Genomic DNA, 23387 nt, shown 5'->3' with positions numbered 1-23387 from the left:
TCACTTCGAAGAAGTCACGTTGCTGTGGTGGCCATCTTAATGTTTGGCCAAGAGATGTTGAATCGAATGACCGTCAAAACATTCAAACATTTGCTGTCGTTTCTCAAATCTGCTGAGTGGATTTGCAGTGTTTGCCTGCGATGCCAAAGACAGGAAATGAAATGTTTTCCATGCTTCAGTCAAGCGTTTACTGGCTTGATTTAGTACACAGTATGCTTGCATATGGACTTTTAAAAAGTAAATGCTCAGGAGGAGATGCTATCAAGTAACATGGCGACTAATGAGCACTGATTCCAGAAGGGAGATAAAAACGTGACTTTTACCCCCCGAGTGTTTTGGAATGCAGTTTTTATTTTACAAATATAACAAAGGGCTCTAAAGACTTTCATTCTCAGGCGCTGTAATAATTCTACCGCGGGCTGCTCACTTACGCTAGACAAATGCCAACTAGGAATCCCAAGTATTTCTCCAAGGGGCTCAGTGTGTGCATGTGTGTGAAAGAGACATACAGTGCACCTTTTTGTGGAGAAATGTCACAATTTAATAATTCATAAGAGCACATTGGTGGTGTGCAATATGGGGATAATCCTCTATCATGATATGGGCTGTTTTATGTTACGATAGCGATAGGCCATGATATAAAGTTTTTTTTTTTTTTTAAACATTTGATGAAAAAACATACTATGACAGCTTTCCCCCTCACTCTTTCAGCAGGGCAGAGAACAAAATAGGGTATTTGCCATGTGGCAGAATGGATTTTGCCATGTGGCCTTTTTATTTGCCATGTGGAATTTATTTTGCCATGTGGCAAAATTGGTTTTGCAATGTGGCAATTTTGCCATGTGGCAAAATGGATTTTAACATGTGGCAAAATGGATTTTGCCGTGTGGTATGTTTTTTTAACCATGTGGCATTTTTTTTGCCATGTGGTAAAATGGATTTTCCCATGTGGCTTTTTATTTTCCATGTGGCAAAATTTACTTTGCAATGTGGCCCTTTTTTATATATGTGGCGGGTTTTTTTGCCATTTGGCAAAATTGACTTTGCCACGTGGCATTTTTTGCCATGTGGCAAAATGGATTTTGCCATGTAGCATTTTCTTTTAGCCATGTAGCATTTTTTTTGCCATGTGGCAAAATGGATTTTCCCACATGGCTTTTTTTTTTTTGCCATGTAGCAAAATGGATTTTGGCATGTGCCATATTTTTTGCCATGTGGCTTTTTTTTTTTTTTTGCCGTGTGGCAAAATGGATTTTACCATGTGGCATTTTTTTTTAGCCATGTAGCATTTTTTTTTGCCATGTGGCAAATGGATTTTCCCATGTGGCTTTTTTTTTGCCATGTGGCAAATGGATTTTCCCATGTGGCTTTTTTTTTGCCATGTGGCAAAATTGATTTTGGCATGTGGCATTTTTTTTGGCATGTGGCATTTCTTTTGCCATGTAGCAAAATTGCCATGTGGCATTTTTTTTACCATGTGGCATTTCTTTTGCCATGTAGCAAAATTGACTTTGCCATGTGGCATTTTTTTGCCATGTGGCAAAATTGATTTTGGCACGAGGCTTTTTTTTTTGCCATGTGGCATTTCTTTTGCCATGTAGCAAAATCGACTTTGCCATGAGGCATTTTTTGCCATGTGGTGTTTTTTTGCCATGTAGCAAAATTGACTTTGCCATGTTTTTTTTTTTTTTTTTTTTTTTTTTAACTGAAAATCTATCTGACTTAGTACCATCAATGGGGACCAAACTTTGTATAATGGCACTTCTATTCATTTCAATTAGAAAAGATCTTTTGGTCAATATATTCCGTGTTTCAGCTCAGTATTGCAATGTACTGTACTTTATGGATTTCGAATTTAAAGCTGTACTCTTTATAACACATTCAATATAATGCCTTTTTAAAAGTTAATTTTCATGCAAACTACAAGTGCGTGCCTATTGTTTTGGACTGCAAGGGGATACCTAATATTTTGTCTCATCATCTCTATAGTTTCCATAACAAAACAAAAACAACACAGCCTGTTGCCCTCATTCCGACATGGCGCCTAACACATTTTTGAACCAGACAGCCCCCCCCCCCCCCCCTTTCATCTTCCCCCTTTCCTCCACCCCCTGGAAGAATGTAAAGTCAAGGAGAGGTCCTGATGATGTTTTGGCTGCACAGACCCCATCTTAGCGTGCATTAATTGTGCCAGAGGCCCGGCACACTTGTGCGGAGTGGACGATAGACCATGCCCTCAACCTAGGATTCGCCCTCAGCTGGAAGCCCTGCCTCAGACTATGTGCTCTCTTCCCGTTCTACTCCTGTATATGCAGTACATAATGTACATAGACACATACAGTGAAAAATGAAATGGAGTTTGAGTTCATAGCAAACAATATGTAGAGTTTAAGTAACACTGAAACAAATTTAAGTGCATAATATACAGTGTGTAAAAACAAAGAACTCCAAAACAGTTAATACCACTTTTACTACTTCTTCTACTACCTCTACCAGCACTGTACATTTTAGAACTACTACAAGCACCACATGTAAAACTGGCTACTATTAGTGCTGCTTCTGCGAATACTATTACCACCATCCACTATTACAACAACTACAAAAATAACATTACCAATGCATATACTAAAACTACCACAAAACTATTATTACAACTAATACCACCACTAAAACTATACATCTACAGGAAACAAAAAATTACATTGAGTCTTTCTGGGAAAAAAAAAAAAAAAGACTCGTACAGTTTCAACAACTTCAACATCTACTCAGAAACTATTACTACTACTTCTACTACTACTACAAATATGAATAATGCAACAACACAACTATGCCGAATACGATAACTATTACTATGGCTACACTTGCTACAATTACAAGACCTAATAATTTATGTAAACACCTATTACTACCTAACAACTACTACTTTCTCCACTAGTACTAATACTATTAATACCACCACTACTACCACTCGAAACTACTACTACTACAACTGCTACTACTACAACAACCACTATGTCTTAAAAGTCCCACAGAAACCACTACTACCGCTACTATAATTACTCTTTATACTGCTGTGACTACTTCTACTGCAAACGCTAGAACAACTACAGTGATCACTCATTTTTCACGGTTAATGGGGATCAGAACCCGCCGCGATAGGTGAAAAACCGTTAAGTATCGCCCCCCCCAAAATCCCCAAAGTATAATTTAAAAATAATTATTATATTTTTTTGTACCTTGCATGCATTTTGAAACGTTGTGAAAAAAATCGATGGGAGAAATTAGCAGCTATGGCATTGGGATTATACTTTGCGATATTTACGCAAAATAAGAGCTAACTGCATGGTTTTTTTTTGCCTTTAAACAAGAATCGAAACAGTTATACATCCACATCTATTAAGAATTCAGGGATTTAAGCATTTCTTCACAGGAATTTTTAACGGAAAAAGCTCTTTGTTTACATATGGCAGCCGCTAATTTCGTTACTGACTAGCTTCATAGTTTGTAATATTTACATTAAAAAAATGCTACCTGCACTTTATTTTTGCTTTTAACCAAGGATTGAGACTGTTTTATGTCGATATCTATAAAGAATTCAGGGATTTAAGCATTATTCACAAGAATTTTCAACGGAAAAAGGTCTTTGTTTACATATGTCGGCCGCTAATTTCCTTACTGACTAGCCTCATAATTCGCAATATTTACTGTATGTAAGATAAAAGCTACCTGCATGTTTTTTTTTGCTTTTAACTAAGAATCAAGACTTTTTTACATCCATATCTATAAAGAATTCAGGGATTTAAGCATTTATTCAAAAGAATTTTCAACGGAAAAAGCTTTTTGTCTGTGTTTCCACTCGGTCAGCTTTGACGGAGATAGGCCCCCTATGAATTGGCCCCACGCCACGGGTCCCGTCAATACATTATGAAGTCTATGGTATACACTGTATGTGTATATATATATATATATGTATATATATATATATATATCAGGGGTCGCGTTAACCGAATATTTTCCGTCGTTGACCGATTTTTTAAAACGGTGACGGAAAAAACTGAAGTCCACCTGTCATTTTGACAGGTTGCAATTCAAACCCCCGACCACAGGGTGGCGAGTGAGCATATTAATTAGCTATTGTCTCTCTTGATGCATGACGTCGTTGGCCTTACTCTGAAAAATGTCAAGGCAACTGAGTGTCCGAAGTTTCTTCAAAAAGCCCCAAAACGACAATGGTGTTGATAAAAGAGGTGAAAAAACAGGGACTGCACAAGCGGGCACGCAATTCAAGTCCATGCGCACCAGGAGGAAGGTTTAAGACTCCGTTCAGGCCACAGCAGGTGAACTGTTAATTTCATTGTTCCATAATGTAGCCTACCTACTGGGGCCACAGTCAGCTGTTTTTGTCACTGCGGAGAAAAAGTTACATATTCATCTGCTTGATGTGTGATGGCACGGTGTGGATTCTCTGTTAAGCTTGTTCGGACAGAATATTAATTTAAAATGAATGAAAACCAAATACTATTGAATATGTTGAAGCGGTATGCAATGTTAAGAGTCTTGTTAGCTTGAATTGCTGTGTCCAGCCGCTGTAGCTCTGCTGCTCTCTGTGAACTCTCTATTCAAGCCAGAACGCGCGCGGCTCTAAGTGTCTCTGTCACGTGACTGTGTCATAGCCGCTAACGCGCTCAGCCAAATGGACACACAAGTACGGAAGGTGAATTATGCCAAACAAAGGGTCACCACAATGTCATTATCATCATTTAAAAAATTTAAGTGACGGGTAAAAATAGATTATGACCGGATTTTTATCACCCTGTCAGTCAAAATGACAGACAACGAAAAAGTCTAGCGCAACCTCTGAGATATGTATATATAATAAATGGTTTTTAAGCACTTCAAATGTAATAATATTAATATTTTAAACAAGCATAAAGTAGAAAAATGCTTGTCTTCATTAAATTCTTCATTGAGTGAGTCCACTCAAATCCGTTCAAGCTGCTCACTTACACACAATGAGTTGCCACAGCAACTGTTTAACAAGTTAAACGATGAGTGGCACTTTGAAGTTTCGGCCTCCAAGTGGCTCTGGCAAGATCAAACCTTAACGTCTGTCAATCATTGTTAACTTTAATAAAAAACTCCATTGCACTGCCTGACCAACAAAGAGCAGCAGGAAAAAGTGCTATAAAATACTGCATTTATCAATTTATTTTTTAATTAAAAAAAAAAAAAAATCCACGATAGATCTAGGGCGCGAAGTTTGAAGCGCGAAGTAGCGAGGGATCACTGTACTGTTAATATGATGCACATTTTTGCAGCACAGTTGTGAAAAGAGGAATTATTTATTTTTCAATTTTTAAAAGATCCAAATCCACAAATGCTAGCAATATATCATCGTAAACATTTGTTAGCTGCTTGTTCACGTTTTTGATAAATTTGCTCCGGCCCTCAAAGGAATTTAAAAACCTGGTGTAGAAAAAAGTTTGAAGCCGAGGAGCTGCCAGGCCCGTCATAAATACGCCAGCTCAATTCATCAAGCTGTGCCCCTGGGGGGGCCACTGGTGCCAGACCCCTGCTTGTACCCCCGAGAATGACAGGAGGAAATAAGTGTCCCCCGACTGCACGCGGCCCCTTCCACTCCCACAGTGACCTTTGTGCACATTGATTTAAGGGGGAGGCAGACAGGAGTGCGATTGGCCCGATAGGTTCGGGAGCTGCTTTGGAATCCATCTCGGTTTATTTACAGTCACTGATGACAGCTTTAGTGGAACACCTCCTCGGATTGTGGATCATAGTCGACAGACATGAGGGAAAAAAATAAAGCTAACCCTCATGTTTGTTCTGTGAAATTATTTGAATTCAATATCTTAGCTTTTCATTTTGCGGCATTTCTCATGGCTTCAGATGGATGGTTAATCATTCCTCTTCAATTGGATTTAAGCCTCTGTGTTGACATGTCCATCTAATTTTGCCCAGCACCTTCAGAATCACCATTTGCAATGAAGTCGTTTCTTTAACATTTTAAACTTTGATACATTACAAAGCCTACATTTAATAATGACTATCTCTGAGATCTGTTTTGATCACATGTGTTTTTGTCCTGTTAATATATAATTATTAGGGCTGTCAAAATTATCGCGTTAACGGGCGGTAATTAATTTTTTAAATTAATCACGTTAAAATATTTGACACAATTAACGCACAAATGCCCCGCTCAAACAGATTAAAATGACAGCAAAGTGAAATGGGTACTTGTTGTGTTTTTCGGAGTTTTACCGCCCTCTGCTGGCGCTTGGGTGCGACTGATTTTATAGGTTTCAGCACCCATGAGCATTGTGTAAATAATTATTGACATCAACAGTGGCGGGCTTCTAGTTTATTTTTTGTTTGAAAATTTTACAACATTTTATTAAAACGAAAACATTAAGAGGTGTTTTAATCTAAAATTTCTATAACTTGTACTAACATTTATCTTTTAAGAACTACAAGTCTTTCTATCCATGGATCGCTTTAACAGAATGTTATGATGGTAATGCCATCTTGTTGATTTATTGTTATAATAAAGAAATACAGTACTTATGTACCGTTTGTTGAATGTATATATCCATCTTGTTTCTTATCTTTCCATTCCAACAATAATTTACAGAAAAATGGGGCATATTTTATAGATGATTTGAATTGCGAATAATTACGATTAATTAATTTTTAAAGCTGTAATTAACTCGATTAAAAATTGTAATCGTTTGACACCCCTAATAATTATTGATTCCACTCCAAATATTGAACGCGGTACATTCGCTTGCAGTTATGTTGTGTTGGATTGGGGAAAAAATGGTGGTTTCACAAAGTAATACTGAATCTAAAAAAGTAAAGAAAACAATACAGAAACAATACTTTCTCTTGAGTTTGATATTTGGCTAGTCCAAGGGTCTGCAACCCTGGTCCTCGAGAGCCGCTATCCAGCTTGTTTTCCATGTATCCCTCCTTTCACATATCTGAATCCAATAATCAGGATCGTTATCAGGCTCCTGCAGAAATTGCTGACGAGCTGATCATTTGATTCAGGTGTGTTAAAGGAGGGAGACATGGAAAACAAGCTGGATAGCGGCTCTCGAGGACCAGGGTTGCAGACCCCTGGGCTAGTCTACTCATCTTTGACTATGACTCCTTCCAACACTGCATCCATAAGCATGACATACTAATAGGATGTCAACCTGTATTGAACTTTCATTTAAACACCACTAGAGGGAGGCATTTGTCAGTTGCATACTCGCGTAGTCCTCTATGTGACTGATCAAAATGTTGACTAAATTCTCAAGGATTCATTAGTTGTACTTGTAAATATTGTCCAGCAGGTGGCACTACCGCACAACTTTCCCTGTTGATTTGTGTGGGCGCTGTGATGTCTGTGACTACCGACTCAGGAATTATCTCACCCCCGCTTGGACTCCATTACCTACAGAAGTGGGGAAAAGAGCTGACTCACAGTGCTGCTGCTGCTGTTGGTGGTGATGGTGGTCTTATAGTTGCACACACGAAACGATAGTTATGTGTACAATGCATCATTAGAAAATTGTAATTAAGATGCTTCAAATGCTGGGTGCTGATACAAATTATATTGGGTTCCATAACAGTATTTTAAGATAATATGGTACCTGTAGTACTAATTTTACAATTGGTATACTGTATGCATGCTGATGCAACAACAAGTTAAATCAAGGCCCGTTTTTGATGGACCTAAAATACAGTATACAGTCCCTGACAAAAGTCTTGTCGCTTATCCATTTTGTAGAAACAGTTGCTAATAACCTGACTTTTAATTATTCAATTGGTTTCAGAAATGGCTCATATGAAAGCTAAGACCCTCCCAAATGATGTTGAATGTACAAAAATATATTTGTTTCACTGAAAAAAGAATTATCATTAAATGAAGATATAAAGGTCAAATTTTGGCAAGACAAAAGTTTTGTCGCCTACAGAAAGCAGTGTGAAAATTGAAGGAAAAATGTACTTCAAATACAAAAATATGTTACATAGCATAAGCGAATTAAGTAGTGGTGCTGTGAGATCCAAATTTTATATTTTTTATGACTTTGCCTTGAGGAACTTTGAGGTGGAGATTAAAGTATGCGATGGAGCACCATCCTGCTGCAGAATTTGTCCCTTTTTATGTTTTACTATTTCTGTTGCCTTCCACCCTTCAGATCTCTAGCACACCCCCATACTGGATGTAACCCCAGACTATGATTTTGGTAATGATGTAACCACCAAACTTCACTGTTTTCTGAGTGAATTGCGGATCCCTGCGGACTCCAGTAGGTCTCCTACAATATTTGTGGGCGACTGTGGTGTAGTTAATGGAAGATTCATCAGAAAAATCCACCTTTTGCCACTTTTCCAGCGTCCATCCTTTTGACAGGCTGTGGGCCCACACGGTTTTTTAATTAACTGCACCCTGAGAGATAAATAGTCTGAAATATAAACAAATCTTAGCTGCCTCTTACATTCCTAACCATAAAAAGGGACAAATTCTGCAGCAGGATGGTGCTCCATCCCATACTTCAATCTCTACCTCAAAGTTCCTCAAAGCAAAGAAGATCAAGATCCTCCAGGACTGGCCAGCACAGTCACCAGACATGAACATCATTGAGTATGTCTGGGGTTGGATGAAAGAGGAAGCATGGAAGACGAAACCCAAGAATGTTGATGAACTCTGGGAGGCATGCAAGACTGCTTTTTTGATGTTCCTGATGACTTCATCAATAAATTGTATGAATCCTTGCCGAAGCCCATGGAAGTCATACAAAATATTAAATTTGGATCTCACAGCACCAGTGCGTAATTCGCTTATGTTATGTAACATATTTTTGTATTTGAAGTGCATTTTTTGTTCAATTTTCACACTACTTTCTGTAGGCGACAAAACTTTTGTCCTGCCAAAATTTGAACTTTATGTCTTCATTAACACTAGAACTACCAAGGGTGGATCAGTTGATACAAATCACTTTTGTAACCAGAGAAGGATCATCTGACCCTAATCAGCATATCTTTTGTGAGCACTATGATCCTCATTAGTCATTCCCAGTCACACTCGCAAAACCACAGGGTTGGATTGCTCCATTTAGCATCTTGAGTGTTTGCAGGGCAGGGGTGCCTTGGCTGATGGGGGAAGGGTAAACTGGTGTTATTCTAGCTGGCCTGTAGTCACTTTCAAGCCCAGAAGACAGGTTGTGGTGAAAAAGCCACCATGAAATAGACCAAACTACTGACAGGATGTGACTTTTCTTTTTAAGTGTTTACTTGTCCCTTCAACGCTTCTAGTTTTATCCTCTGTGTAAACCAAATGGAACATACTAGTTAGGTTTCTTTTTTTTCTCTTTTTTTAAATTTAATGCATGGAACCATACTGTGGTTAGACTTACAGTATGTTTCACATATACTGTACTGTATGTGTGTGTAAACTCTATGGAGACAGAAAGGTGCCATAGGATGGTTGTCTGAGGCAACGAACACCTTTAGAGGTAATTTTCTCTCTCCCCTTCCGAATAGGCTTGTCCAGTTGGACAAAACAGTTGTTGCTTGTCGGACAGTGGACCGCTCAGGTAGGCAATCGGGCGGACGACCTTTTTACAGCTTCCAAAAGCTGCAGTTTGCCTACTGTACAAGTGATGGTGTAATAAAAAAACAAAACATTTTTTACATGGTGACATATGACACTTCGCCTTTTTCCATTGGCTAGGTGTTCTGCGCCTTCGCGCCCACATGAGAGTGAGCCAATTCCTTTGCAAGACCCACCAAGAAGTCCATCCGTCTCTCTTATATTCAATATGCTAATTGAAGCTATCCAGAGTGAACCCCCCCCCCCCCCCCCTTTACACCTAAGCAGCGACTCCACAGGAGTGTGTAGGGGGCTGGCCTACTTGATTGCTGCTTTGAGTGGTCAATTGTTTGAAAAAGCCCAGTTGTCAGTTTGGTATCGGCTTCATTTGACGCCTTTCAGGTATTTCTTTATAGCCCAAAACCCCCCCGGGACTTCCAGTGTTAAATGATAAATCTTTTTGCAGTGAAACAAATATATTTTTGTACATTCAACATAATTTGGGAGGGTCTTAGCGTTCTTATGAGCCATTTCTGAAACCAATTGAATAATTAAAAGTCAGGCTATTAGCAATTGTTTCTACAAAATGGATAAGCGACAAGATTTTTGTCAGGGACTGTACATGTGGTCAAGAAAAAAAAAAAAAAGAGACACTTTCTCATCTTACTAATGGAGAAGTGTCTCAAAACCTTTAACTGCAGATGTATATATTCGAAATACAACAAATCAATGTAAATTTCAAGGCAAAAAAAAAGTAGACTAATTTAAAGTAACGAATAATAGTCAAACAAACACCAAAAGTTTAAAAAGTCAAATGTACACTTTGCTGACATAGTACTTCACAGTTTCATGCAGCTATCATGCAGCTATCATAGGATGGAAAATTTCTAGTTGTTGAGCAACATGTTCCATTCTATAAATAAAATGCTCAAGAAAAAAATGCAATACAGTGTAGTGACCACTACATCCTCTTTGCATAATTCACCCACGGAACTAATGTGGGGCATGTTGTGTTCCGGAGGGGAACTCTTTGACGCACGGTTTCCAGGGCAAAAAGACTAGAGATGCGTAGCCGATAAATGACACACCGACTCACCATCATTGACACCCGAACATCATCCGCTACAACAGTAATGATGAAATATCTTTTTCAGCACATTTGAAATGCTTCATCAGCTACTTTGACTTAATCATTTCAGGCCTGTAGAGATTTCCGACATGCATCATGGATTGCCCATCAGTGCCGTTGGTCTACTGTTGTGTTTGGCACCCCAGTTGGTCCAGATGACCATGTATTAACTGGCGACTCGTGTTTCGTGGCAGCGTATGCCACATTGTCATTGTGTGAATGAGGCAACATAGAGGGTTGATTAGTTGCCAAATGAAACAGTGTAGCCCACTGCTAGTGCTGAGTCAGTATTGACTGTTGAAGGAATGTGGTAATGACAGAAGCAAAATCTCTCTGTAGTGATTCATCTTGGCCATCTGGCACTACAAACAAAACAACATGGATGATGAATTCCTCGATAGGCATCCCTACATTTTGTGGTTTTCATGTAATCCTAACTTTATCCTGTCCGATGGTTTAAGATTCCATGTATACATATATTTATATTAGGCCTGTCAACAATAAAGCGTTAACGACCATGATTAATCTGGAAATATTAACGCATTAAAAAAAATAACGCAATTTACGTTTAAGTTTGGCCACAACTGCCTCCTGTAGTCCCACACGCTGATGTTTACATTCTCCGCGCGGCGATGCAGGACATAATGCAGCCAGCCACGATGAGTGAGGATGATGACCAAATTCCGTTTTAAAAAGCTGCCTAATGGAAATCTGGATAAAACCAAAGTTGTGTGCACATACTGATGTAATGAACTGTCGTTCGATCGAAGCTCAACCAGCCTAAAGTACCACCTTCGGGCACAGCTAGTGTTAGCAGTGGCGCTAACACTGTGGGAAACAAGCCGCAGTCGTCAAGCTACACTGGCAGAGTGCGGACTCGGACTTGTCAACAAAAGACAACAAGTAGGTTGACTACTGCTATCGCTACATGGGTAGACAGAGACTGTAGCGTGTAGACCCATTAACATAGTCGAAGACGAGGGCGTTGAAAATCCAATGACAACAAACAACAAGGACAAACCACTAGACAGGTGCAAGGCAGTGCCAGCATGGACTCATGTCCACCACAGTGGTGCCCACAGTAAGCTGGCCCATGCAAAAAAAAAGTATCTGGTCACACCTGCCACAACCATTTCTTGCGAGAGACTGTTTTCTTTGACAGGGCACATTGTTCAAAAGAAAATGTCTGCTCTGTTATCTGAAAATGTCAACAAGCTAGTTTGCCTGAGCAGTTGGTTAAATAAAAAAAATTGAGTATGACTGGCTGACTTAAGCAGTGTTTCTAAACACCTTTACACACAGTTTAGTGTACTGTTTTTCAGTTAAGTGTGTGAAAATTGACAATTTATTTTATATCTCACACAGCTTTCAGGCCATTTAGTGTAAAACTGCAAATGCTGCATTTATTTGTGTGAAATGTTCAATTTAACAAACAAGTTGTAAACACATTTTTGAAACACTAGCTATTGTTACTGTATTGTGCTTGTCTGCTCTTTAAATTGGCAGTTAATTTTGGGTAATATGCCAAACGGTACTTGAGCCACATTGTTAGTCTGAGGCACTTTAATCTGTTAAAGCTCTTTGCTGTATCATACAATTTATTTTATTTATTATTTTATACGAGCTCAGTTGTTAAATAAAATTTTAAAATTCTATTTGGTTAAGCATTAATTCATTCACACATCATACATTTCGTCTTAAAACAAATTTAAGTCAATTATAGTATTTTCCTAGATTTTTTTTTCCTGAAGAGCAACTTTATTTATCCCAAGGGAAATGTGATTAATCATGATTAATCACACAGTTGACATATGATTAACTAGATTAAATTTTTTAATCGTTTGACAGCACTAATTTATATATATGCGGAAAACACTCAGGTGACTTGAAGTTCCGCTCTGAGCCCCCCAATTTGGCCAAATTTCAAAATTGTCCGATATGCATGTGTGATACATCATTGGAAAGCTTAAAATCTCGATTTTCTGGGGGAATAAGAATTTTGGTCAGGCGGTCATTTAAAAAAAAAAAAAAATTAAACAGCAAAACCCTAACTGGAGGCGAGAGCACGCGAGAGCAGAATTAAAGACGCCACGATTTTAACGAGATATTATCGCGTACATACCATGTTTCGATCCCAAAAACTCGATGTAGCATGTATCACCGAGTGTCAAGACACACCTGTGAATGGCCGCAGCCGGATTTTTATTTTATTTTATGAGTGAAACATGGTGATATAACAAGGATCGCGATGCAGAAATCGCAGACAAAAAGGAGTGGTTGAGATTTTCTTTTTCATATGGTTACCCTTTCATACGTTATTTTTCAAATTTTTTTTTGTTTGGATCAATTATTTATCATCTAACATATCGGGTAAAATGCGACAGTAACAAAAAAAAGCGATAGTTATGCGGTAAATATCCGTGACTTTTTTTACAGACGCCAAATTTTTCATTGTGACGTAAGTTGTTTAAAAGTTTAAAATATGCGAGTGAATAATTTTTTAAAGTCGTTTTTTGTTTTGTTTTTTAACTTAATATTAGACCTCAATTAATGATTCTAAGCTAAAAATGACAGACATTTTGAATGATAAATATAATTACTTACCTTTTTATGGCTAGGTTGAAACAAAAGCGGTTGCGCGACGTCTGTAAACGGGGGTTTTCAGGGTGAAACGGACAAATTGAAAATAGTTCGGAGGCTTAGTTTTCCATGAATCTGCTATGGCAGCATATAGACATATTGTTCTATCAAACACAATAGTTGTTTTGGCCTAAAACACAGCAGTTTCTTTCAAAGAGGAGTGCAAGAGCAGAAACTGCTTTTTCAGTCTTGTCTGTGTTTTCGCCATATAAATATATATATATATATATATATATATATATATATATTTATACATATGTATATTTGTTACTGTTGAGGTTCACCAGGGCAGGGAGGATGATATGAATGAACTTGCCTAAATAATTCACAATCATCTGAATCCAAAAGTTAACTGAGGTCAGTAACCGGTCCGGGCACGCTTATGAGTCGATTAAGGCCATTCTGCTATCTTCTCGGTTTGATCCACAAAGAGTCATCATCTGTGAGTCGCTGTGTTAGCTCATACTAACGCGATCAAAGCTACACTTGCTTAGAATAACAACAGTGTTGTGGTTCAACTGTCAGCGTTTGCCTTGAAGCTTTTCCTGACTGAAATGTCACGCCGTGACACATCTGTCTTCCATCCATCCAAGCCGCTATTGTGTGATTAACACCAAAGTGACATTAAGAACTAGTCTCGCATCAAATTGACAATGGACCAATGACTATTCTTGGAAGATGGTTAGAATAATGTGATAATACAGTCTGTGCCTTCATTGTCTTTATGGATGCTACCTTTCGTCATCTGAATCTGAGCTGCCGGCTTGCCGCGATTGCAAGTGGAAGACACTTGCCTCTTCACCACCCTAGTAATGATAATGAAAGCCCTATCTGTATTGTAAGATTAATTTAACTATATGTGTTGCAAGTTGTGAAAAGCTACAGTTGAGTAGTAACACAAAAATGTTCCTATCAAGGCTGCAGCTATTAAATATTTCAGTGATCAAGTATTCTACTGAAAAATCCATTGATTAATAGAGTAATCGGATAAAACATGTTTTTTAAGGTAAAGAGCAATTATAAATATACATGAGAACACAAGACGTAATATTGAACCATTTTTAGACAATGCGTTTATTTTCAGTGTAGATTGTTGGAAACAGCCAACAATTGCATCTCATATGTGACTACAAAATAAACCCTGCAGATTAACTGCAATCTCTCAAAAAACGTACGATCTTATTATTATTATTTTTTTATTATTTCTTTATGTAAAACTGTCATTACGCTTGATACACACATCATTTAAAAGTTAGGTGTTTTTCCGTGTTTTAATAAATTTCCATTTGTGTTGAGCAATTAGTTTAAGTATAAGTTTTAAGTTAGTCTAAATTATAAGTCCTGATAGGATTTTGAGTTTTTGCAGTGTTAAAAAAATGTATGATACTTGCTGTATATGAGCACATTAGGCAAGCGGTGCTACTTAGTGTTTTATCAATCAATGACTACTAAGCTGAAATTGACAGTAAGCTTATTTATGTTTTTATTTTACATTCTCATCACTGAACAGCTCTGTATTTTTACATATTAAATAAAGCCTGTATGAAAGACACACACTGACAATAGTCATAATTAAAGGGTATTATGATACTAAGGGGCTGTGAGATATCAATAGAACCGTTATGTGGCAAGATAACAAATATTAATAAAGTTAACAAAAAAATAAATCACATTTATAAGCAATTATCGAAAATAGATCGAAAATTACGAACATTTCCGAAAGTATTCCGGAAACAGCCGAATGGGGCGGAGACGTCACAACAAGGAAACAAAAGGTCGAGGTCGTTGTTTATCGACGAGAGAGTTGCGTTCGTGTTTTATCAAAAATCGCTAAAATAGTTCAAACCTGTCATGCTATGTGGTGTACAAAAAGCCATTAGTCGCAATGTAGTTCCCATGAGTTACCAAAAGCGAGAAAAAGAGCTGGACTACGCAGAGAATGAGTAAAGTTCGTCCGTGCTAAGAGGGCTAATTTTGCAGACCCAGCCTCCGGCACGGTTTTTGTGTGGTGTGCATTTTACACGTGAGAGCTATTCGAACTATGGACAAATGGAATCAGGCTTTGCTAAGAAATTGCTGCTGAAAGCAGATGCGGTGCCCACCATACATGCGCAGCCACCTAAATGTCCTGAGATATCAAGAAAGAGGACGATGACTGGCTCTGATGAGACCACCCCACCACCCCAGGCTAACCAAAGGAGCGGAGCAGCCAAGCTCGAAATGGCCAGAGTGAGTAAAAACATATCACGCATTGGATATAGGACTGGACACATGTATAAATTATCGCTCGTAAAATATATAGAACAAATCCTCTAATCCCATTCATATTTGTGTCTGTTGGCAGAGCGAAAACCTATGATAGCACAAATGATAATTATTCTATACATTACTTTATTTTCCAGTCACGGTGTATCAGCTTCACAAAAAAAAAAGCAAAACAAACCATTCGGTGTTTCCCACATGATCTGTTGCCGGCGTTTCATCAGTGTGAATGCTCTCCTCAATGATCCTTTCATTAGGCTGCATTGGCTTTCGTTTGGGCTCAAATTGATAACCCAAAACACCAAACAACGGTTCATAACTCTCCTCGTCACCATTAGAAGAACCTTCGTTACGTCGGATTCGTCGCTGCAACTAGAAACAAAATTGTCCGCCATCATCGCCGCCATTCAGTCCTAAGCACTGAGCCGGTTGTTTCCTTGTTGTGACGTCACGCACACAATATGCTAGATTTCTGGGATCTCGGGCGCCGGTCGTTTTCGCTTGACAATCGATCCAAATTTCTATCATTTTCTTGGTGTTGCAATGTGTGTAATTACACGAGGTGGCATGATATGAATCCAAAAGGCATGCATTTATGGATAAATGATGGAATATTAGCATTTCCCCAGGTGTTGTAATACCCTTTAATAGAAACCTAACCCTCCACAAGGCTAACGTTAAGTTAGAAAGGTACAGTAACGTTAATCTCATTTATTAGCGCTACGTTAACTTAATTTTACCTTGTTGAGGTATCGGTCCTCCGCTCTTGGGAGTAAACAGGGTGACTTCGGTGGAGCTTCAGGATTGAAGACGTGCTGTCGTGTTGTGCAAGCACTGTCTTAAGCCTGAGTTATGCTTCTGCATTGCGGTGACGGCGAAGCGACTACGGCGTCAATGAACTTTGCTTTGTAATTCACCCCCAAGCCACTGGAGGAGTGTGGCATTGTGTTTGTAGGGTTTTGGGGGACTTGACTTCTATTACACCGCTATGCTAAAATGCTAACGCTTGAAACGCTTGAATGTGGATCTTCAGCTCAACAACATTAAACAACAAATGTTGATCATACAAATGTTGAGGCGCAGGCGACGCAAAAGACTGTTTTAGAGGCGGTCTTTCGGAGGTGGTCAGTTGATGCCGTCATATTACGAATCCTAGCCTCGGGTGGAAACCAGCAAACTGTGGCGGCTAGCTTCAAACTGGCGTCGAGCACTGTGTCCAAGATTTTGTCTGAGGTCTGCAAAGAATTATGGACAGCCCTCCAGCATGATTTTTTTTTGCTGTGTTCTACAACCAGACAGTGGGAAGCCATAGTAGATTTCTGGTGGCTATGGAAGTTCCCAAACTGTACTGAAAGCCTTGATGGTAAACATGTGATCATAAAAGCATCGAGGCACTCTCAATCAGTGATGATGTATCAAGTATGTGAACTGTCTGATTGAAAATTAAACATCAAAACAACTCCTTTGACACACAACCTGTGCTTTTTTTGTCATATACTTGAAGTGTGACACATAAATAAGTCACAGACTCACAGCAAACATATGTACACAATAAATGTGAAGTGCAGCAACCAAAAATATGACACAAAGTGATAAAAAGCTGGCAATTTTTGCACGACTGGATCATCGCTTCGTGTGGCTATTCCGAACACACACATACTTGTCTCGGTGGTTCTTCCATTTTTTTTATTCAATCGCTGGCTGACCTCCAGCCCGTATTTTCAGCAATCTCCTCCCACGAATTGCTTGCCATTTTGGCAATCTTATAGTGTCTTGTTGAGACATTGTAGAAATTGCCGTACTTGCTCTTCATTGGCTTGGTCCATTTTTGCATGTAGCAAGATAATGTTTGACAATAGCGGTGATTTCGCGCTGAACCAGAAACAACAGTCCACCACGTCACATGCGTTGCGACAGCGCGTTGTGCAGCATTAAAAGTAGTCCGTCAAAACATCATGCTTGGAGCTGGCAAAATTGAACGATTCCTCGAGGCGGAGAAAATTCCTCGATCAATTTTTGAAATCGAGTTACTCGAATTTTTCGAGTAATGGTTTCAGCTCTAATTCCTATTAACGGCATCTTATTTCTGCCTTAAGTTTTGTTCTGTTACCACTCTTGTGACTCAGAACACCTCTATTTTAGATCATCTAATCCCATTGAACTCAATGGAAATTCCAATAATCCGTTCCAGAGAACACATTTACAGTAGTCTGTCCAGTGCAGTAGTCGCGTTAACCGAATATTTTCCGTCGTTGACCGGTTTTTTAAAACGTTGACGGAAAAAACTGAAGTCCATCTGTCATTTTGACAGGTTGCAATTCACACCCCAGACCACAGGGTGGCGAGTGAGCATATTAATTAGCTATTGTCTCTCTTGATGCATGACGTCGTTGGCCTTACTTGGAAAAATGTCAAGGCAACTGAGTGTCCGAAGTTTCTTCAAAAAGCCCCAAAACGACGATGGTGTTGATAAAAGAGGTGAAAAAAGAGGGACTGGTGCAGTGGAGGATGAAGGATGACAACGAATCAAGTGAATCGCCGGTTCAATCCTCACTGCGGCGAGCAGTTGAAAGCACCGCCAATTACCAAGAAGGGCAGAATTGGTAACACGGTGAAAGCGGCATAAAGCCAAAAAAGCAGACCAGACTAGCCAGAGCCTGAAATTATTTCAAGGAAAATATGGAGGGTGCCACCACCGTGTGTACTCTTTTTGCTAAGCTGAGCTCCCATACCACGGTAGCACGTCGGCTATGAACGAACACTTGACGCGCCGTCACCCAGGTGTATTTCGGAAGACAACAGGAAACAACAAGCTAGCGGATTGTAAGTCCATACAACTTTCTTACGATTTTTTAAAAAAATTTAAGTTTCCTTTATGTGCGTCGTATCAACGTGCATTTTTATTTAGTAATCATAATACATTAATATATATATATATAAAATGGAATTATATAATATTTTATTATTATTAAATGTATTAGGATCATGGATGGTCCCACTTGGGGGGGAAAAATATATATATATCCTGTATATACATAATATAATAAAAATATATATGGAAACACAGCACTGGCCTGCTCACTGTAATCCATGACTGCACTAATGTTAGTTACTTTATATTATGCATCAAGATATAGTTATTTTAAAAATTTAAGTGACTGGTAAAAATAGATTATGACCGGATTTTTATGACCCTGTCAGTCAAAATGACAGACAACGAAAAAGTCTAGCGCAACCTCTGGTCCAGTGTTACAGTTATTTTATTGGAGCACCTAATTATACTGTACCTCAACACTGTGCTAATATTATGATATTTGGTATGTATGACTCAAAAAGGCCACAGAATCCAATTAAGATTGAAGTCAGGATTTTCAAAAAACATTTTTAATCACTTTAATGCACATCCGAGTGTGCATTTACTGTGCAATCTCTCACAGGCGCAGGAACCTAGCTGTAAATCTGGACTTTTCTGGTGTTAATAGTCAGACCAGAGCCGAGCAGTATATCAACTGTACAGGGTGTAACATCTAGCGTCCAATAACACTCTCTGCTGCGTGTGCAATTTATTGGCCTGGAAGTGAATGAGAAACCCAAGCAGCTTTTTTCACTTCTTCACTGAGGCTCTCGACACATTCAGCCACTCTGACATGGGTTATTCTCTATCTAGTATTGCATGTCGCTTCAGCTCGTGGGAGGCCTTGGCCCCATTCCCACAGACCCCCCTCTTTGGGAACTACTGTATTTGTTGTCATTTACAGTGGGGCAAATAAGTATTTAGTCAACCACTAATTGTGCAAGTTCTCCCACTTGAAAATATTAGAGAGGCCTGTAATTGTCAACATGGGTAAACCTCAACCATGAGAGACACAATATGGAAAAAAAATCACAAAATCACATCATTTGATTTTTAAAGAATTTTTTTGCAAATCATGGTGGAAAATAAGTATTTGTCAATCCTAAAAGTTCATCTCAATACTTTGTTATGTACCCTTTGTTGGCAATAACGGAGGCCAAACGTTTTCTGTAACTCTTCACAAGCTTTTCACACACTGTTGCTGGTATTTTGGCCCATTCCTCCATGCAGATCTCCTCTAGAGCAGTGACGTTTTGGTGCTGTGTTTGGGCAACACAGACTTTCAACTTCCTCCACAGATTTTCAATGGGGTTGAGATCTGGAGACTCCAGGACCTTGAAATGCTTCTTACGAAGCCACTCCTTTGTTGCCCTGGCTGTGTGTTTGGGATCATTGTCATGCTGAAAGACCCAGCCACGTCCCATCCTAAATGTCCTTGCTGATGGAAGGAGATTTTCACTCAAAATCTCTCGATACATGGCCCCATTCATTCTTTCCTTTACACAGATCAGTCGTCCTGGTCCCTTTGCAGAAAAACAGCCCCAAAGCATGATGTTTCCACCCCCGTGCTTCACAGTGGGTATGGTGTTCTTCGGATGCAATTCAGTATTCTTTCTCCTCCAAACACGAGAACCTCTGTTTCTACCAAAAAGTTGTATTTTGGTTTCATCTGACCACAACACATTCTCCCAGTCCTCTTTTGGATCATCCAAATGCTCTCTAGCGAACCACAGACGGGCCTGGACGTGTACTTTCTTCACCAGGGGGACACGTCTGGCAGTGCAGGAGTCCCTGGCGGCGCATTGTGTTACCGATAGTAGCCTTTGTTACTGTTATCCCAGCTCTCTGTAGGTCATTCATTAGGTCCCCCCGTGTGGTTCTGGGATTTTTGCTCACCGTTCTTGTTATCATTTTGACGCCACGGGGTGAGATCTTGCATGGAGCCCCAGATCCAGGGAGATTATCAGTGGTCTTGTATGTCTTCCATTTTCTAATAATTGCTCCGACAGTTGATTTCTTTACACCAAGCATTTTACCTATTGCAGATTCAGTCTTCCCAGCCTGGTGCAGGTCTACAATTTTGTCTCTGGTGTCGTTGGGTTGGAGTGTGATTGACTGAGTTTGTGGACAGGTGTCTTTTATACCGATAATGAGTTGAAGAAGTCAGACCTCTTTGACAGCCAGAAATCTTGCTTGTTTGTAGGTGACCAAATACTTATTTTCCACCCTAATTTGGAAATAAATTCTTTAAAAACCAAACAATGGGATTTTCTGTTTTTTTCCCCCCACATTCTGTCTGTCATGGTTGAGGTTTACCCATGTTGACAATTACAGGCCTCTCTAATCTTTTCAAGTAGGAGAACTTGCACAATTGATGGTTGACTAAATACTTATTTGCCACACTGTACAGGTAAGTGCAATAAGTAATAATCCCATAGACAGAAAATCAAGCTTCTCTTTAGGTGTGCTGGAACACAATACCCCCACGCAGCCAGTCGACTGCATTACGAAGCATTATGTCTTGCCTCTGTCCTGACCCCTTGTATTGAAAGCCTCTCATGTAACTGAGAAATGCAAATTAAACATTACCATTAGTATGCTCAGTGGCTTTTGCTTGATTTGCTTCAGAGACAAAAGGATCGCCATCCATCACAATGCATTATGATCCGACACACGGCTGAGACGCCGAGTTCAACAGGGGATTGTAAATATTTTACAGCACTTGGAGAGCAGCAGGAAGATTTTGTCCGTGTGGTAAGGATGAAGGGCATCGAGCAGGGTAAAGAGTTCCCTCGCTCTCAAAACAGTGTCAAACCAACGTGGAATTACGTTTAAAGGGAATTAGATGCCATCATGAATTTTACAGAGGAATATGTTTAACTTATACCCAATATAAGCAGATATTAAAACATTAACAAGGCGCATCCTTAGTTGGAAGATGGGTTGTGATGTTTGATCAAAGCTGCCCTTTCTTTCTGAATCCCTGCCTTTTCTTCTCAAAGTATGCAGTATGTGAATAAAAATTTAGCAACTTCAAACACCATGGGTCAAGAGTTCTTTCATCAAAGGTTTTGCTCCTACATGAACATAAAACCCTTCAATGACAGTGATAGTTCATGAAGTTAGAAGGAAGTTGTGTTTACCCGAGCGCCAAAAAGAAAAAGTCAATTTTCAACCAAGCTTCTCAATATTAAGAAAATACTTTGAGAGTTGTGACTGCTCCAGCGCCAAAAAGAAAGCTTTTGATCTCAGATACTCTATTCCGGAATATTTGAGTCCTCCCATCTTTAACCCTTTCAGGAACAGTCCACAACTGTGGACAGCTATTCAAAAGTTTATACTCAAGACCAGTGACAGATGCTGGTCTTTCAACAAGGGGAAATTCAAAGTGTGTCCGCCCGTGAGTGCTATGTGACATTGGAGGGACTCAGCGGTACCTGTTGCTGGGTAGGGAAAGAAACTAGAGTACCAGAAGTCAAGTCTCCAAACACAAGCTGCGCCAAAAAAAAAGGGAAAAAAAAAAGAAACGCCAGAACATAGACTTCATAATGTATTGACGGGACATGGAGCGCGGGACCGATGAATAGGGGCCCTGCATTGTTGGCGAGGCCGTCAAAGCTGACCAGGTTGAATCACAGACAAAGAGTTTTTTTTCGTTGAAAATTCTTGTGAATAAATGCTTAAATCCCTGAATTATTTATAAATGTGGACGTAAAACAGTCTCGATTCGTGGTTAAAAGCATAAAAACCATGCAGTTAGCATTTATTTTACGTAAATATATTGAAGTACAATGCTAGTCTGTTAGTAAATGTAGCTAGCGGCCGCCTTATGTAAACAGAGCTTTTCCGGTGAAAATTCTTGTGAATAAATGCTTAAATGCCCGAATTCTATATAGATATGGACGTAAAACAGTCTTGTTTCTTGGTTAAAAGCAGAAAAAAAATGTGCAGCTAGCATTATTTAATGTAAATATGTCAAAGTACAATGTTAGTCTGTTAGTAAATGTAGCTAGCGGCCGCCTTATGTAAACAGAGCTTTTCCGGTGAAAATTCTTGTGAATAAATGCTTAAAAGCCCGAATTCTTTATAGATATGGACGTAAAACAGTCTCGTTTCTTGGTTAAAAGCAGAAAAAAAAAGTGCAGCTAGCATTTATTTTACGTAAATTTGTTGAAGTATAATGCTAGTCTGTTAGTGAATGTGGCTAGCGGCCGCTTTATGTAAACAGCTTTTACAGTGAAAATTCTTGAATTCGTGAATAAATGCTTAAATCCCCGAATTCTTTATAGATATGGACGATGATTGCAGTTACAAATTCTTTGGTAGTAATATCTTCATTTATTTTGCTTGCAATGAAAAAACACAAAAGAAAAAAAAAATCATTATCATTTTACACAAAACTCCAAAAATGTGCAGGACAAAAGTGTTGGCACCCTTTGAAAAATCATGTGATGCTTCTCTAATTGGTGTAATTAGCAGCACCTGTTTCTTACCTGTGGCACATAACAAGTGGTGACAATAACTTAATCACACGTGCAGCCAGTTAAAATGGATTAAAGTTGACTCAACCTGTGTCCTTGTGTGTACCACATTGAACATGGAGAAAAGAAAGAAGTCTAAAGAACTGTCTGAGGACTTGAGAAGCAAAATCGTGGGGAAGCATAGGCAATCTCAAGGCTACAAGTCCATCTCTGAAGACCTGAATATTTCTGTGTCTACCGTGCGCAATTTCATCAATAAGTGTAAAGCCCATTGCACTGTGGCTAACCTCCCTAGATGTGGACGGAAAAGAAAAATTGTCGAGGGATTTCAACGAAAGATTGTGCGGATGGTGGATAAAGAACATTGACTGACATTCCAAAAAGTTCAAGCTGGCCTGCAGTCCGAGGGTACAACAGTGTCGA

General features: G+C 39.1%; 1 long non-coding RNA gene across 1 annotated transcript in view; it reads left to right on the top strand.

Annotated features, from left to right (window-relative positions):
- Positions 1-21211, top strand: part of LOC130924322 (uncharacterized) — a 177839-nt gene extending 156628 nt beyond the window's left edge. Inside the window, exon 4 of the long non-coding RNA XR_009064858.1 lies at positions 21112-21211. This is a non-coding gene — a long non-coding RNA (uncharacterized LOC130924322). The remainder of the gene's footprint in view (positions 1-21111) is intronic.
- Positions 21212-23387: the final 2176 nt, after the last annotated feature.

This window comes from Corythoichthys intestinalis, chromosome 11 (genome assembly GCF_030265065.1).
Source record: "Corythoichthys intestinalis isolate RoL2023-P3 chromosome 11, ASM3026506v1, whole genome shotgun sequence".
NCBI classification, from domain to species: Eukaryota; Metazoa; Chordata; class Actinopteri; order Syngnathiformes; family Syngnathidae; genus Corythoichthys; species Corythoichthys intestinalis.
The sequence above is the reverse complement of the archived record's forward strand: the minus strand, read 5'-3'. Positions and strand labels throughout refer to the sequence as shown.